The sequence below is a fragment of the Haliotis rufescens genome, unplaced genomic scaffold (assembly GCF_023055435.1).
Source record: "Haliotis rufescens isolate VD_foot unplaced genomic scaffold, xgHalRufe1.0.p SCAF_1, whole genome shotgun sequence".
In the NCBI taxonomy this organism is placed as follows: Eukaryota; Metazoa; Mollusca; class Gastropoda; order Lepetellida; family Haliotidae; genus Haliotis; species Haliotis rufescens.
In genome coordinates, this window is record NW_025963779.1 from 11,241,118 (window position 1) to 11,259,790 (window position 18,673).

The 18,673-nt window shown below is 38.5% G+C and overlaps 1 protein-coding gene across 1 annotated transcript in view; it reads left to right on the forward strand.

The window, feature by feature from the left end:
* The first annotated feature begins 6,111 nt into the window (after positions 1-6,111).
* Positions 6,112-18,673, forward strand: part of LOC124147672 — a 37,846-nt gene continuing 25,284 nt past the window's right edge. Inside the window, exon 1 of the mRNA XM_046518386.2 lies at positions 6,112-6,445. The gene's annotated coding sequence lies outside the window, so the exon portion shown is untranslated. The remainder of the gene's footprint in view (positions 6,446-18,673) is intronic.

The following is an 18,673-nucleotide window of genomic DNA, read 5'->3' on the forward strand; positions in this document are numbered from 1 at the left end:
GCATTCTGTGATAGAGACTTGTCCGTTACAGATATAGTGAGTGTTTAAGTGTGGTGTTTATGAGTGAACGTTCAGAGAGATTATCACACATTTTACGACTGAACATCCCTGTATGATGATCTGTATTAACTAATGAAACATTGATGTCAACCTTGGAAGTACTTTTTATTAAAGATTTCCCTGGAAGATGAATAAGCCTGCTTTTGTAACAATAATTATAAAGTAAGAATGGTTGCTTTTGTTTCATCCCTTTAGAATAAGTCAAAACCCTTGAAATTAATGCAAGTCTAATACTTAGTTGGAAAAAAGATACATAACTTTTGTACTGGGCAAACAATTTTGCATGGAACAGGTGTCAAATTAAGAATAATTGAACATATACCATTTCAGCTAACACTGAGATAATGAAAATATTGAGATCTCTACAGATATAAACAAAATGACACAAAACAAGTATCCATTTATGTAACAATTACTTGTCACTAGGCACGGACACAGATGATCTAGATTCAGAAATGTTGTTTTTCAATATGACTTAGTGATTCAATAAAATATTGGCAACATTTCAAGTGTTTATTTAAATACTACATCAACTGCTGAAGTTATATATAGCAGTGGAATGTCACCTCGACGTTGAACAAAGTTATGACTACAAGACTTGTAGACGTGTCTCTCCTATTATGTACTGTTGTTATACCCACGTTTTGATGTTTTACCAACCTTGTACAGTTTAGAATTTATGGCACTATTTTATGTGTTGGATATTTTTCTTGATCACTCTATTTGTGACAATAAACTTATAGCAAATAAGAATGTACTTTGTTTTCTTTTTATGAAGTTTATATCACGTACTAAAGTTGTGAAACTGAGATATTGTTTCCGTGTAATCATCTCCTGCTGGGTTTATGTTAATCATAATATATGTATTAGTAGACATGGCTACTATGCTGTTAGTCCCAAGACTAATGAGTTGTGCATGAGTTGAACGTGACTCAGTGTAACTCATGGTGTTTGTCCTTGATGCTGTGTTTTGCAGGATATGCTTATCCTTTTCACGAACGCCTGGTGTCGTTACCAATTTTCAGCAATCCATTCATATAAGTTTCCCAATTATTTGGCCTTTTACGTCCAGTGGAATCTGTTCCTGCGAATAATCGAGAATGGATATTCTCTGGCGTCGAGGTGTTATAGATATTGGAATGACTTGAAACAAACCTGTTAGTACTGCCAATTGGCCCAAGGCTCATGTCTCCTTATAGTCTGTGTATTAAAAGGCCATGAGCATGGTGAAGAAAAGTGTGTCCTTTGGCACGTTTGGTTTGTTTCCTTTCAAACTATGACAAGACACTGCCATTGCTCTAGAGCATTATGAGGCAAAATGATTGACTGTGTGCTGAAGACAAGCTGTATGGTTACAGAGTGACTCCAGGTAGTATATGTATTCATACTACTTACCTGACGGCAGGTTGTGTTTTTGGGTTGATAGTTAATCCTCTTGGAGACCTGGTACCATCAGATAAGATGTGTAATGTTTTCAAGTTGTCAGCCCTTTGCTAGGTGAAAAAACAATCTCACTGAAATCAGATCTTGGCGCTTGCTACTGCAACATTGTTGCACAGCAAGCACTTATCTTATGTTTATGAGATTGGTGAAAAACTGTTTGTGCACTCTTTGTTACGCTTCATCTCACACTACCCAGACAAACAATAAGCCAGGTCATGTGTGTGATTTTGTAAGTAGTGTCACACCACACTCAGCAATATTCTAGCTATATGACAGGGGTCTGTAAAAAATCGAGTCTGGACCAGACATTCCAGTAATTGACGTCATGATCATTGAGCCACGGAAGTTGGGATACAATGACATGCATCAACCAAGTCAGCCAGTCTGACCACCCGATCCCATTAGTAACCTCTTACGACAGGCACAGCTGCCTTTTAAAGCAAGCATGGGTTTGCTGAAGACCTATTCTAACCCAGATCTTAAGGGGTCGTGTGATTTGGCTGACACATAGTGTAATTAGGTTGACACATAGTCATACACATATCACAAAAAGAAAACATTGTTACATATAAAGTATTTGCAGTACAAACACAACCACACAGTTGTTACAACTTCATTGAAAAATATATATTGAAATTGAGTGTGTATGAAATGTTTATACCACAGACTCAATCTTCAATCATACACTCACTCCCGATACAAAAAACATGGGCCATAAACAATGGATGACGAAAAAAATTACTTGTGTAACCAAACATACTCATTGATTCACTTGTGGCCTGTACGTTTTTTATCACAGCTGGAAACAGCCATCAAGAGACCCATATTTTACACTGGGAAAACAAATTGTTTCTGTGTATTATTATTGCTGTATTCAGATACACAAATTCAAGAAACATATAGTTCTAAACAAGTCATCTGTGTTCAACATTCTTACAAAAATATCAAATGCAATACCAACCCATAGCTGTTGGGTACATGTTAACTATTATACTACACAAGTATTCTTTTCTTCGCCTGATGCCCAAATCTAATTATACACTATGACTATTACACCTTCCCCTTGCAGCCTAGTTTGTGGTGAGATCCACACAAAGGCACCATGGTGGCAGCCACCAGCCTAGAACCCAGCTTATGTGTTGGGATTCCTGCGTCAAACATATTCCTTGGATACGACTATGAGTCTACCTTCATTCCTTAAAATAAAATGTGGCCTCAACATAGCTGACAATCCAAATATTTCACAGTACAGTAAACTATGGTTTAACAAACTCAAAGGGACCACTAATTTTAGTTTATTACCGTAGTTCGTTATAAGCATCTATACAGCATATATACAGCAAATTAATGAGAGCAAATAAAAAGTTTGTTACCTCCGTCAATTCATTATTTGCGTGTTTGTTATAAAGGTAGTTTACTGTACTCCAAAGAAGGGAAGTAACTCCTCTATGACCCATCAACCATACACCAATCACCTGTAAGACAATTTAGGTGGGAATTATTTGAGGGATATGTTTATGTTATTGCTTTTCCCCTCAAACAGGGTCATCATAGAGCACAATGACCAAGTTACACTCATGACAAGATTGTTAGTATCCATACTATTATAAACACATTTATTTATTTCTGGTGCACAGAGTGAACATAACTTGAAACAAATTACGTTAGCACAGATGGCATGGTGTGCATGGAAATATGTCAGCATGTCTGTTTGAAATGTAAATATACTTCCATGCAGACTTATACAATGTAAACTTGCACTCCCCTGGTGGTCCTGTAAATCTGACTGACATGTATTCTTTATGTTATGGTTTTCGGTTTTCCACATATATTTATAAAAACTTACGTGATTACTTAGGTGGTGTGTACAAAGGGAATACCTTGGTGACATATTCATATAACAGAATACTTAGGTATAGCTTTTGATAAAGTTAATGACAAGCTTCTATATTAAAAACCATGAGCCACATTCCTGGTGATGATTTTATTGTGCTTTCTTTCAATCAGACTCAATGTTAAAAATGGTGGCAGGTTTTCCTTTTTGATACAGCCTATATGATTAGTTCTTAGCTACAATATATGAATTATTAGGTTTTCATCCAATTCTTAACAAAAAGGAATTGCATTTTGTTTCATTTATCTTCGTTTCAGGGCATCTGCATTTCATGAGATGGATTGACCTGAAACATGATAGGTTGAAGTATCGTATTCGACGTAATAAGCGCCCCGCTCTAATAAGCGCCCACAGCGACATTTACTAAGATATTGGCTAGTGAACAATCCCAATTAGCACCCCTTCCGATTGATCAATGTACACAAGACTTATTTATTCGCGTATAATACGCATTTGTGTGTTATACGCACCCTTAATTATGGGCATTTAATTTTGGAAAAATATATCTGTCGTACATAAACATTTCAGGCCACGAAATTTATCTATCAACTCTGTTTTTTTTCACCAACATAATATTCTAATAAGAGCCCCCTATTTCTAATTTTGAGAGCGCCCTGGACGCTTATTACGTCGAATACGGTATTTATGTGGTGTCGAGTAAAGAAAACAGGTAAACGGCACATTATAAGATTTGTACTTGTGGTCTTGTACTAGTCCAGAATATTGCAACTTAACAGTGCCAGTCTGAGAGACCAGTTTTACATGGATACACCACTCAGACACAGTACAGAACAGAGACTCATGACCAAGAATTATTTTCAAAGCAGTTCGTGCTGTCTAAACATTCCAAGACCGAGGAGACCCCATGAACACAATTAACACAATTTATAATGAACTGTTATGTAGCACAGAGACTATTCATCGATATATACTAGCCACATAAAGAAACTGTGCACGGAGAAAATATATTCTGGATTGAAATACAACACAGCAAGAACAAAATGATGCAGATGCTGTAGCAGCTGAACGATCGGACCATAAGAAAATGTCAACGGGACCTGAACAACATCTGTTACGATGACGTCAGAAGATCAAAATGGAGTAGGGGGTCATACGACAAAGTCACAAAGGCAATAACGGGTATGACCACCCTGTGTGTGAATCACAGCAGTGCATCGGCGACGCATGGAGTCCACCAAATGGGCATGGAAGGCCTGGGGAATGGCCTGCCATATCCTCCTCAAATCCTGTGCCAAGTCACAGACGTTATCTGGAGGATGTGGAAGACGACGCAGACGGCGCTCCATTTCATCCCACACATGCTCTATTGGGGAGAGATCTGGAGTAACTGCAGGCCATGGCAGTAACATGACATTGTTATGGTGAAGGAAATCCATTGCGACCCTAGCCGTGTGAGGACGAGCGTTGTCCTATTGAAATGTCAATCCCGGGCCATGACGTTGCAGGAAAGGAAAGGAATGACCACAGCCCTCAGAATCTGATTTCTGTAGCCAACACCAGTGAGATTGCCCTGAACAACCACCAAAGGGGTTTGGTGCCGTGCTGTTATCCCACCCCAAATCATCACAGAGCCACCTCCAAAACGATTCCTCTCCACAATACAGTTGCGTCCATAACGTTCTCCCAAACGCCGGTAGACACGTTGGCGCCCGTCACTGTGGGAAATGTTGAACCTCGATTCATCTGTAAAGACAACATTTCTCCACCATATTCGAGAGTGGCGAACATGATTTCGACACCATCTTAGACGATTGACTCGATGACGGTGTGTCAGGATGGGACGTATGGCGGGGCGTCATGGTCGAATCCCGTACTGACATAAACGATTCCTGACAGTGTTGGGATGGATACGGCGCAGTCCAGGAATTGTCTGGGACGTCGTTACTGCCGTTTGGAACCTGTGTCGGAGATGTGTAACTCGATTCCATCTGTCCTGTCTTGGCGTCGTTACTCGGGGACGTCCTGAACGTGGGTGGTCGGCAACGTTATTTGTGTTCTGATAACACCTCACCAATGCCGATATCGTGTTACGATGGCATTGGAAATGTTTTGCCACCTGTTGTTGCCTCATTCCCTTCATGACGCTGTGCAGCTGTCAATCTTGGCATGATTTGCCTGTGATATGCTTGTGTCAGAGAGTGTCTGCGCCTGAGAAGTTTTGAATTTTTGAATGACCACAGATCATGCTTTCCAAAGTGACAGCGAATTTTGAGTTGCACATGCTGTGTACAGCTGCACAGGTTGCACGTGCAGTAACACATTGCACGTCCATAGGCCCCCATCAATGACGTCATATCGCATGGCACGTCCATGAGCGTTTGAATGTCTCCAATAATTGCTGTGTTCAAACCTATATTTCATATATGGACGGTGTGCCCTTATATCTATATTTTCTCCGTGCACAGTTTCTTAATGTGGCTAGTATAGTCTCTGTGTAGTGTGAGACTCTGTGACAAGTCCACAAATCAAAACGATAAACTTTGTTGTCTAATTTAGTCAATTGCGGTTACTTCCCTTTATACTCTCTAAATATACAATTGTATCATTTCTATCAATAAAATCTAAATAATTAATCACGGACTAGGATTAAATGCCTCGCCATTTTCTACTGTAACAATATGATTTGAATTAGTCTACATTAATTAATTATTTATTAACCTGAACTACCTGCTTCGAGAGTACACGTATGTCTATTGACTTTGTTTCCTCGTTCACCAAGGCTATGTGATGAAAGTGGACAGGGATATTCACGCCCTTGTGCTATAGCTATGGACTTTACGAATGTGCATTGCTTAACCCCTGGTCGCTAGGATGAGCTGGGGATGATGAAAGTATCAATGTGACCTCGTTTGGGGGAGCAGGAAGAATGGATCGCCATGTGGCAGACGTATAATGCTAAAATGAAAGTGATGGCCAACCATTCTGACAGACAGTTCGCCAGTGGGTAGATCTTGGCCCACGCAAGGAATTGTAACCGAGCACTGAACTGTTTAAATCTAAGCATCTGCGAGGGAGGATTCCCGTGAGGTAATGTCTGCCACGGCTATCTTTAGATAACATCAATGTGTTAAAGAATTATCCCATATAGTCGTTGGGTTATAACAGTTCATACTGCACCATCTTCCTATATTAACCGGTATGTCAAACGATGCTTGATGTTATTTTGTAACATTATGCTTTAAAAGTAGCATGTCATTGCCAACATTATTGTATTTGTCCTTGGGACAACTATTTCATTTTCAATATTAATAATATATATTTGACATGTTTCACATTATTAAGGTACAGCATTACTGTTGAAAGGTTCATGTGACACCACTGATTGACACTGGTATCATTTTTTAGTATAAATCGTGTTTTATTGTGCACTTAAGACTGTCGACATACTAAAGCACATTATTGCTGGTTATTAACTATTAGATATTCATCATCACACCATGCTCACAGAACTGAATTTAACCGGTCCAGGTATCATAAATCAATTAAGACACATTGTCTGAACAAACAGTCTCTGCTCACTCCAGATGCTCCATTAATACACACTTATCTATCTTATGGATATTTCTATGTGTATTTAGTAAGGGTGCAGGGAATTATCTGTATATCGGTATATTAAGGTTCACTGTCTCCAAGATACGGATGACAATATCATTCTTGAATGCTCGATATATAGGGTGATTTCAAATGGCAATTTTTATCGTGTGTTTAATGTTATATGCGGGCCAAATACTCAAAGCATGAATCCAGAGCGTGCATCCATGCCTGTTTATTGAATGAGTAAACATTATGTTGTACCATCATCTTATATTGTTCCATTTATGAACTTCAATTCATAAACTGCCGTTTCAAATTGCTTCTGAATTCAAAATTTAGAATTGTGCAATATGTCGTGATACGTATCGCAATACGGCCTTGCACATCGTAAAATGTTGTGATATACTTTAAGACTCCATTGCCCATCCCTAGTATTTAGTCCTATTGACCACCATGAAGTTTGACTGAAATTTACAATGTAAAAGATTGATTTTCAATTTCAAGTTAAACAAAATTAAATGAGAAATATAAGTATACTATGTATAACTATATAATGGTCATGTTTCTTGTCTATTAATAAATCATACTAAATATTACTCAATATTTACAAATTATGTTTTGGGTTTAAGGTATTTCGGTATTTCAATGTGTGTGTGTGTGTCAATAATAATAATAATTTGGACCGTGTTAACAGCATCAGAGATTTATTGTTCAACATGTTGTCAATATTTCACGATCCCTTGAGCATGTTGAGGCAAACCTGTATACAGTAAGGCCCTGTTAATCCGACACTCATTAATCTGACATAATCACATGCAACCAGCCATGTTGGATTAACAAGACTTGACTGTGAATGTCGATTTCTGATACACACATAAATTTATTCATGTTTTGATCCACAAACATGCATCATTTTCCCCGATTCCATCTGTTGGGCCTTATCTGCCTCAAGAATAATAAACTTGATAAATGTTATACATCAGTTATCGATGAGACACATTAAGTTGAACATGGTCATGATTGTTGTGCATGTTCATGGTAGGTCTATTCTTGACAAGAATTTTTACCTAAGTAACCATGGTTACCTAAGTTACAATACTTACCTAACATACTGATATACCTGCATCATCAATATCAGTGATTGTGTGGTCCCTTTCATTTATAATTAATGATACGACAAAACAGATAGCTTTTGCAATAAGAAGCTGCTGATACGATTGATGCATTAACTTTGTGTTTAATCTGACAAGTTCTAAATTTGGTAACTCCCTGGTTGAACACATGCTTGTTACAAGTGCCAGATAATGCTCTAGGTGTTATCTTTTAGCATGTTTAGTTTTATGAAAAGTAAGTATATCTGAAACATATAATGTACATTGAGATACATATCCATATTGCATACAGTTTAACATGTTGTATTAGCATGATCAGTACACCTGCATACTGCCCACAGGGATCCTGGTTTAGAAGAATAGGTTCCCAACAACCTTTGCTTGTCATAAGAGGCAATTTCTAGTACCGTATTCGACGTAATAAGCGCCCAGTGCCCTCTCAAAATTAGAAATAGGGGGCTCTTATTAGAATATTATTTTGGTGAAAAAAAAACAGTTGAAAGATCATAAATTCCGTGGTTTATGCCGACAGCCTGAAATGTTTACATAGGACAGATATATATTTTCCGTAGTTTAATTGCCCATAATTAAGGGTGCATATAACACGTATTACACACAAATAAATAAGTCTTGTGTACATTGATCAATCAGAAGAAGTGCTTATTGGGATTTTTCACTAGCCAATATATTAGCAAATGTCGCCGTGGGCTCTTATTGGAGTGGGGCGCTTATTACGTCGAATAGGGTAGTATATAAACCTAAATGGTGACTGAAATATTGTTCTGAGAGCAGACATCGAACAGGTAATTCTCAAAGAGAATGTGTTGGAAATGTGTTTCATTCTATGTTAACCCAGTTTTTACTACTGACCAGAATTTACAACATTATAAACATCATCAGTTGTTCTGTGTATGCCCGTAGATAATATCAAGTATATGTCATCTGTCAACAGACAGTATTGTGGTGTCTGGTCATACACTGGTTTAGTGTCACTGAGGTTTCCTTGCCGCACCGCCGCCTCCGTGGTCTTGTGGTAGAGCCTCCGCCCAGAGAGTGGAAGGTCCGGAGTTCGATCCCCGTCAGCGTCATACCAAAAGACGTTAAAAGATGGTACTTGTTGTTACCCTGTCTGGCACTAGGCATTAAGGGGCTAAAACAAGGATTGGTCGGCCCGGAGTCAGTATACTGTGTCTGAGTGGGGTATTCATGTTAAACTGCGGTATGGTATCTCAGTGAGCTAGCACTATAAATCGGCATCAGTCCGGACTAGTACAAGCAACCACAAACACACTCACACACGTGCATGCACGTCGCTATATAAGTGCAATAATCTTGGACGCGATGTTAAACCCCATTTCACCTCACCTCCCCTTTGCCGCATGACAGAATCTATATAGGATTCCCGCAATGCAGTGCAATGAGTCACTCTCACCTAAAGGTCATCATCAAGTGCTATTGCAAGACTTCCAGAATCGCTGTATTACTTTAATCAGATGACATTGGATTTCTCTTCTTTCAGACATTATATTAATGTAAGAAGTGCCACAAAACATGCAAAATGTTGTTGACAAATGCGTTTTGTGATACCTCTTGAAAGCCCCCTAATTCTAGGTACGAAAAAACTTGCTTAAGACACAGCGATATACGGTGCATCAGGACACACATGGTACTTGCCATGATAACATAGGTGGATTCTGAGTTCCAGACCCACCAACTCTCGTGTTCATTTGTGGCATAATCATCGTACTGCAGCTGTCATGGTAACGGCACGACAAAATCCAAGTTTTCAATTATTTTACTTGTACATGTATCAGATGTAGTAATGATCAAATCATGATAATTGCTACCAGGTGATAAGCATGATAAGTAAGAAAAAAATCAGATTTTGTAAAGTATATAATCAAAGTCATCAATGATCGATAACCCGTTACATATGTCCTGATTGCACCTTGGCAACAGCTTATGATCATTATATAACACTGTTCAAAATGCTGCATTGCAAATTTAAATACTTCTTTTATACTGTTCCTAGAATCCAATAAACATGATAAACAACTAAACAAATAGATTATGATCAATGGTTATCAGATGATTTGGAAATGGCCAATAGATGCTTGCTGTTGCAGATCACTTGACAATCTACATTTCACAGAGATAAAAGCACTTGTTGCGTCGAATCATACAGGAAGTATTTGAAAATGAATTCACATAAATCAATTCAGATATTGTTACTAATTCTTTTATTTATTCATAAATGACTGAATTTGTTACAATCATGACAGTAGTGGAGAAGATAAGGTGTTTTATCATATAATGGGTAGGTTTTCTCGGCAGGATAAAGACAATAGATAAAAACGATATCCGTTTGGGTCATATGCGGATAGAGATGCAAATATCAAAGGTCAAGTAGGACTACTTTCACTGTTTATAAACAAACATGGCGTCGCCCTCGTCATTCGGCGATCGAGTCAGAATTAACCATCGGGAATCTGGATAAACTACAGGGATAATTGCTATCATTATCAAAAGAACAGTCTAATATACTAAAAATCAGTGTCTAACTGTGACGTAGCTAAGGCATTTTATAAGTTTAAGCAACATTCGAGATATAAATATCAAAACAATTTTGCAAGTGCACGAGGCCAAGCCAAGCGGGATCAGTAGCGATACTCTGTGCTTGTAGACCTCTTGCGGCTTGAAACCTTCTCCACATATCAAAAAAGTTGGATTTTGCCGAAATATGTTTGAATTGTTACCTTGTTTCGTTTTGTCGCTGTGTGTACATCTGACTACACTTCTTAACGTTATTACAGGACAGACCGACTGTCAACAACGTCTGACCATGGCCATGACGTCTCATAGACTAGGGTTAGAGTAGCTTCCCTTTGACAAAGGGCAGTTTTTCTAGCGGACAGACCGATGGATTGCTGCGAAAGGCAATTAAAAACAACTGTTGTTTTGCATATATGTTGCTTCGCCACTGTATAAGAAATAGATTTCAGTTGGAACTATATTGGCTACTGTCACTGTCCGACTGACACATCACTTACCCTGTGACGTAATAAATATTAATGCGCGCATTCCAGGAACACTCGCAATGTTTCGGTAATGTTTGTGAGAGAGGGAAAGCGATATTAAAGCAGAGAATTAAAGAATGACATTATAAGATAAAGAGGTTATCACGCTTGTGTGTTTGGGGATGGTAAATATCCTGTATTAGGAATAAACACTATGTATTTAGCTCGCTAAGGCTCGCTAAATACAATGTTTATTCCTAATGCAGGATATTTACCATCCCCCAAAACACTCGCGTGATAACCTCTATTTATTTTTTTAGTAGTTGGTTCAGAAAATGTTTGGCCTAAAAGTCAATGTAGGTGGTAAAACAAATACCGTATTTGACGTAATAAGCGCCTGGGGGCTCTCAAAATAAGAAATAGGGGGCTCTTATTAGAATATAATTTTGGTGAGAAAAAAACAGAGTTGAAAGATCATAAATTTCGTGGTTTTTGCTGACAGCCTGAAATGATACAAAAGAAAAGTATGTGTGTGAGAGCAGATATATTTTCCAAAATGTAATTGCCCATAATTAAGGGTGCATATAACACACAAGTGTGTATTATACACGAATAAAGTCTTGTGTACATTGATCATTCGGAAGGGGTGCTAATTGGGATTGTTCACGAGCCAATATATTAGCAAATGTCGCCGTGGGCTCTTATTAGAGCGGGGCGCTTATTACGTCGAATACGGTAATACTTTTTTTCAACTTCCAGATTAGTATGGCCACTAATGAATGAAAAAAACCCAACTTTTAACAAGATACAGAAAGATAATTGATTGTGGCCATCGTTTTATACATATTTTTCAACGTTTCTTTCTAACAGCGGTGATAAAATCTTATAGTTTTCCATTTCACCTAATTGTAAAACAAGAGTCTGTCCAAATTTGTTTTGTCAAAAGTCTTTTTTGTTTTCTTTCTAATTTCATTCTTTTTGGTCTGTCAGTCTCGTAAACCAACTGAATAAGAGATGTGGCCTAACATCAGCCACAGAAAATTCAAGATGGCCACCAATTTTCCTTCCTTACCAATATCTTAAAAAATACTACGACTGTTTTTAGAGTGGATATTTATGCTTGCTATCATGCTGACACTAGTGTGCTAATTCTGCCATGTAATCATGTGGTAATGTTCCTAATTATGCTGGGAACCCAATACAGCAGCCATAATTCTTTAAACATCGCCTCTATTTAACATTTGGGGATAGTAATGCTGGTCTATACTATTCATACCTGTAATTGTTTCTCTACCATTGGTAATCTAGACAGTAGTCGTTGTTAATATATCAACATGGTCCGGATATATACATCTGTCAATTTGCAATTAACGTCAAACTGTGCATGCCTCAGTTCTGAAATAACTTCATCAAACCATTATCAATCTTGAAATTGTAATTAATTCCAAACTCAAAAATCAAAACAAGAGAACTGTATATAAACATGATAAAGAAATGATGTGTATCAAATTCAATATGACTGGCTTGCCTTCAATGGCGCCATGTTCAGTTTTGAATTAGAGTCTAAAGTTTTATTACATTTGTATCGTGATCCTTTTTTCTCTAGTTTCGAAGGTCAATTATTTAGACTTGTTTATGGGAAATAGATCCTATCATGCAATGGCATTGCATGTTAAACATAAAATAAACAAAAGGCACTAAGAAAGAGTTCCTTGTGGCTGATGATCTCATTTTCAGATCATATCTTGTTTTTTAAAGTCCCTCCTGATGAGGTGCATGTGTTATATGAAGCCAGTGATAAATGGTCTCCAGCAAGAGTAGTCTGTCCAAACATTTCCGAATAATGTAGAAACAGGCTGAATATGCTGACATGCTTAGTTTGTTTGTTTGTTTTATGTTGTTTAACGCCACACTCTGCAATATTCCAGCTATATGACGGCGGTCTGTAAGTAGTCGAGTCTGGACCAGACAATCCAGTGATTTACATCATGAGCATCGATCCACGCTTTTGGGATACGATGACATGCATCAACCAAGTCAGCGAGCCTGACCACCCAATCCCGTTAGTCGCCTCTTACGACACGCATAGTCACCTTTTACGGCCAGCATGGGTTGCTGAAGACCTATTCTACCCCGGAATGACAGTAGGCTGGCGTATGTCTGGACTACTTAGTGATATGTAAGCAGCTTGACGAGATGTGGCAGGTTAGTGAACTCTCCTGATCAGACTCTGGACACTGACTGACAAGGTGCAACTAAGGAAACACAGGGTATGAGGAATTATTTATTTAACCATGCACTGGTTGGTTTGACAATGTTAGGAAGCAATTAAAACTAATATGCCTCCTAGTGTTTTATGTTTGTTTGGTTGGGTTGCTAAACATTAAAAACCTATTCTACCCCGGATCTTCACGGGTGACATGCTTAGTGCACAGTATGATTCATATGATAAACCTGTGGGTTCAGAAATTGAACTGTACTGTTATCAATCTCAATGAAGGACAAATAACTGCTTATTGTCTAGCTCATGTTGAAATGACATTCTCAGGGTAATAGAGGGCACGGGTGGCCCAGTCGTCTAAGGCGCCGCGATTCGCTGTGCAGAGTTGCATCCCTTGGCCTCGCCAGAAACCTATGATTGTGGGTTCGAATCCCGGTTCGCCCCAATTATGTTTCTAGGTTTGTCAGCACCATACCCGTGCTCGTGGGTTTCACCGAAGTGGTAAACGTCTGAGACCTGCATCACTTGGGGCTTTCCTCCCACATTAAGCTGACACGCCGTGATATGACTGGAATACTGTTAAAAACAGCGTTAAACCCAACTCACTCACTCACTCACTCTCAGGGTAACATGGAGATGAATGAAAACTATTTTTGTTGGCGCACTTTAATTCCAAAGGACACACCATGTGTGTTTGCGAGTGCCCTGTGCATGCTATGACACACTTGAAAAAGGACATTCCTATGCCAGTCGTGCAATATGTTCTGACATTTTGTAAAATTGAGATAACATGAGGGTATGCAGGATATATATTATATAACTATGACAAACAAGCGTGAAGGGGGGAATACTATTAACCTCAATGTGTTGTGGAAGGTAATATTCAGAGTGAGCATGGACACCTTTGCCATGTGGACATTATCTGCATGTTTGTACATCCTGGGTACAGCAACGCCCATCTGCTGACCCACATTCTTTGTCATGTTGTTGGTGGGGGATATTAATTATTATACACCACAAATAATGGTTTTTATATATTCTTTGAGGCTGTAAAACATGAATAGAATAGCACAAAAACTTAAATAAATAAAACATAAATAAAAAAAATATGTAAATTATCAAGATAGATTTGTATTGTCAGCAGGTTAAACGTTTGGTAGTGCTATCATTAATGTTACACCTGTTATTGTGATCTTATGTGTCATTCATTGGCATCAATATCTTTACAGGACATTCTACAACATCAGGACCATTTATAACTTGACAGATTTACTGATATGAAGTTGTATCTAATGGCGTGACAGTCCTATGGAAGCCTACACTTAAATGCTATGGTCTTTGTTTGATTTGTGTAACTGAACATGGTAAACAGTTGCGTGTGCAACAATGCAAAGTGATATGTACATATGATACATGTTTGAAAATAAGGTGTAACCATGGTAACTTATGTCTGCGTAATTTCATGTCTTGTTTGATACGTATCATGATACATAGGTCACGATATGATACATAGGTCACGATATGATACATATCACGATATGATACATAGGTCATGATATGATACATATCACGATATGATACATAGGTCACGATATGATACATAGGTCACGATATGATACATGTCACGATATGATACATAGGTCACGATATGATACATAGGTCACGATATGATACATATCACGATATGATACATATCACGATATGATACATAGGTCACGATATGATACATATCACGATATGTATATTTGCGTCACATCATGTGGAAACATCTTTACTATAAATATTTCAGAGCAGATTCAAAAGGAAAAGTTAGCTGTAGACACATGTTTGTAGTGGCTATATTTAGTAGTGAACTTGAGATGCTTATTACAACACATATATATGCAATATTTGACTGACAAAAAAGTAGGTGGGGTTATTAGGCGAGTACTATGATATTTATATTAGCAAGTATGTTGTCTTGTATCGATACAGAAAATAATGTATTGCGTAACCTGATAATCGCCTGAAAATTACATGGTGCATTGATGCACTTTTAGTCGTATGTCATTTTGCCGTGATCTGCAGAATGCCACAATAAACAGGTTGACTCTAGCTATTAAAGGACTTAATGAGAACACACACAAAATTTGTTTGTTTGTTTCTTGTTTAACGCTGTACTCATCAATATTCCAATGATGGCAGTCCGTAGATAATCGAGTCTGAACCGACCAATCCAGTGATTGATATCATGAGCATTGATCCATGCAATTGGGATACGATGACATATATCAACCAAGTCAGTGAGCATGACCACCCGATCCCATTAGTCGCCTCTTACAACAAGCATAGTTGCCTTTCACGGCAAGCATGGGTTGCTGAAGACCTATTCTACCCAGGATCTTCACGGGTCCACATACTTAAAAAACTAATCTAGAAGTTTGACGATTATTTTGGAAAAAGAAATTGATAAGGATAATAAAGGTATTGGCTTTATTCTACAATTGTAAAAAAGTGATCAGTAAAGCATTTGCTTGTCATGTCTAAAACGTGGGTAGCCCATCAGTAAAGCATTGGCTTGTCATGTCTAAAACGTGGGTAGCCCATCAGTAAAGCATTTGCTTGTCATGTCTAAAACGTGGGTAGCCCATCAGTAAAGCATTTGCTTGTCATGTCTAAAACGTGGGTAGCCCATCAGTAAAGCATTGGCTTGTCATGTCTAAAACGTGGGCAGCCCATTAGTAAAGCATTTGCTTGTCATGTCTAAAACGTGGGTAGCCCATTAGTAAAGCATTGGCTTGTCATGTCTAAAACGTGGGCAGCCCATTAGTAAAGCATTGGCTTGTCATGTCTAAAACTTGGGTAGCCCATCAGTAAGGCATTGGCTTGTCATGTCTAAAGCGTGGGTAGCCCATTAGTAAAGCATTTGCTTGTCATGTCTAAAACGTGGGTAGCCCATCAGTAAAGCATTGGCTTGTCATGTCTAAAACGTGGGTAGCCCATCAGTAAAGCATTGGCTTGTCATGTCTAAAACGTGGGTAGCCCATTAGTAAAGCATTGGCTTGTCATGTCTAAAACGTGGGTAGCCCATCAGTAAAGCATTGGCTTGCCATGTCTAAAACGTGGGTAGCCCATCAGTAAAGCATTGGCTTGTCATGTCTAAAACGTGGGTAGCCCATCAGTAAAGCATTGGCTTGTCATGTCTAAAACGTGGGTAGCCCATCAGTAAAGCATTGGCTTGTCATGTCTAAAACGTGGGTAGCCCATCAGTAAAGCATTGGCTTGTCATGTCTAAAACGTGGGTAGCCCATCAGTAAAGCATTTGCTTGTCATGTCTAAAATGTGGGTAGCCCATCAGTAAAGCATTTGCTTGTCATGTCTAAAACGTGGGTAGCCCATCAGTAAAGCATTGGCTTGTCATGTCTAAAACTTGGGTAGCCCATCAGTAAAGCATTTGCTTGTCATGTCTAAAACGTGGGTAGCCCATCAGTAAAGCATTGGCTTGTCATGTCTAAAACGTGGGTAGCCCATCAGTAATGCATTGGCTTGTCATGTCTAAAACTTGTGTTCAGTTCCATAACCTGTGTTTTCTGGCTCAAAACCATATTCACTCATTTTTCTACAAAATGATATAACTGTGTTAGTTCTACAACCATATAACACAGACTGTATGTCTATGTAGTACCACTAAGATCATGGCTTTGTGGACATGGACACAGACTGCCTTCTAGTGTACTTCTTGGTATGCTCATATCCTGGTCATGCCGATCGTGTGGATCCTTGCTCATGCCATCAGCCACTTGACAATTATTTTACAGGCTGGTGTGGTACAGATAGAATATTTCTGATTATGGCGGGAAGAAACACCATTCTCTTCATTCTTTCTCTACAGTCACCGATCTGGTTCCAGAAAGTGATCTTAGTACTGATACACCTGATGACTGTGTTAGACTTGAGTATGGGAGTTTGGATAGTTGTAAAATATTATTGATTGTCGAGTGATAATCGGCATCACTCACTCACTCTGTCCTGGATATAGTAATACTGTTAGCAGGCACAACACACTAGCCTCACTCTCAGTATATGTGAGGCCAAGAACAAAACATGTGTCCAACCAAATCTAATTTGGAGCCCTGGGTGCCGTTATACAAAGTGATCTTAGCGCTAAGGTGATCGTAACTCCCATACCTTAATCAACATAGACTTTCGACAGTCATAGTGCTAAGGTTGTTTCGTACACAGCACCCTGGACTTTTATTTTCGTTTTTACTGGACCATATTTTCTTTTATTATCATCCCACTATTATCAATATTTTATGCCAAGAGTGTAAATTTGGTGTTCTATTTACTATGGATGGACCAGTCATTGTTTTCTTTTAAAGGCTGTAGTTTCCTGACTACTGTTGACATACTGTATGTTACGGTTTCAAAGAAAAAAAGTGAGAGAAAAACTACTTCCCTATTATCTTTTTGGATGGGTGGAAATTGGAAGTACACAAATTCAGCTTTCGTTTTAGAACCTTTCACTGTAAACTAGAACGTTTCCGTGTGGAGATGTATCTTTAACATTTCAATATAGCACCAGTTTTATCCATGCAATCGACTTCCGTGTGTCATTTTTATCAGTGAATATGATTGTGATCTGAGTGAAGGTGAGCCTTATCTGCACTTTAAACATTACTCAGACTTGAGAGCTGAGTTGAGCAATGTAGTGATTCACATGATAAGGAAAAGTTTTTCACAGGACCCTGATGGATGTTATGATATTAATTGATTGTTTAACACCGTGCTCAGCAATATTCCAGCTATATGATGGCGGTCTGTAAAATAATCGAGTCTGGCCCAGTAAAATCCAGTGATTGAGATCATGAGCATCTTTCCTCGCAATTGGGATATGATGACATGCATTGACCAAGTCAGCGAGCCTGATCCCTTTTACGGCAAGCATGGGTTGCTGAAGACCTACCGGCATTGTACCCCAGATCTTCACGGGTTAGGTAGAGATGTGATAAGCATGAAAAGGTTCTTTTGAGACCACTAAAAATGGTAAGTTTATCTTTGAAGACAAGGGTGAAGAGCAATGTTCTGTTACTCCTGGCTATTTCCCATGGAAATGTGTCATAGGATCATGATGAACAAACAAACCTGTTTATCTTCACTGGTTATCATCATTTTGATAGTAATTGAATATGCATGTTAAACTGGATACTGTTTCCAAGATAACCTGCAGTTGAGACATGATGCGTGGTATATGTGAGACATTCACTAATCAGGGTTAACAGATAAGTCATAGTTTTCATTTCAGTTGATCTTGACCTTGCTAGTACGATGATTGTAGTTCTACACGGGCATGTTGACATGGACATTGTGTGATAAGAGACAGACAGTGTCG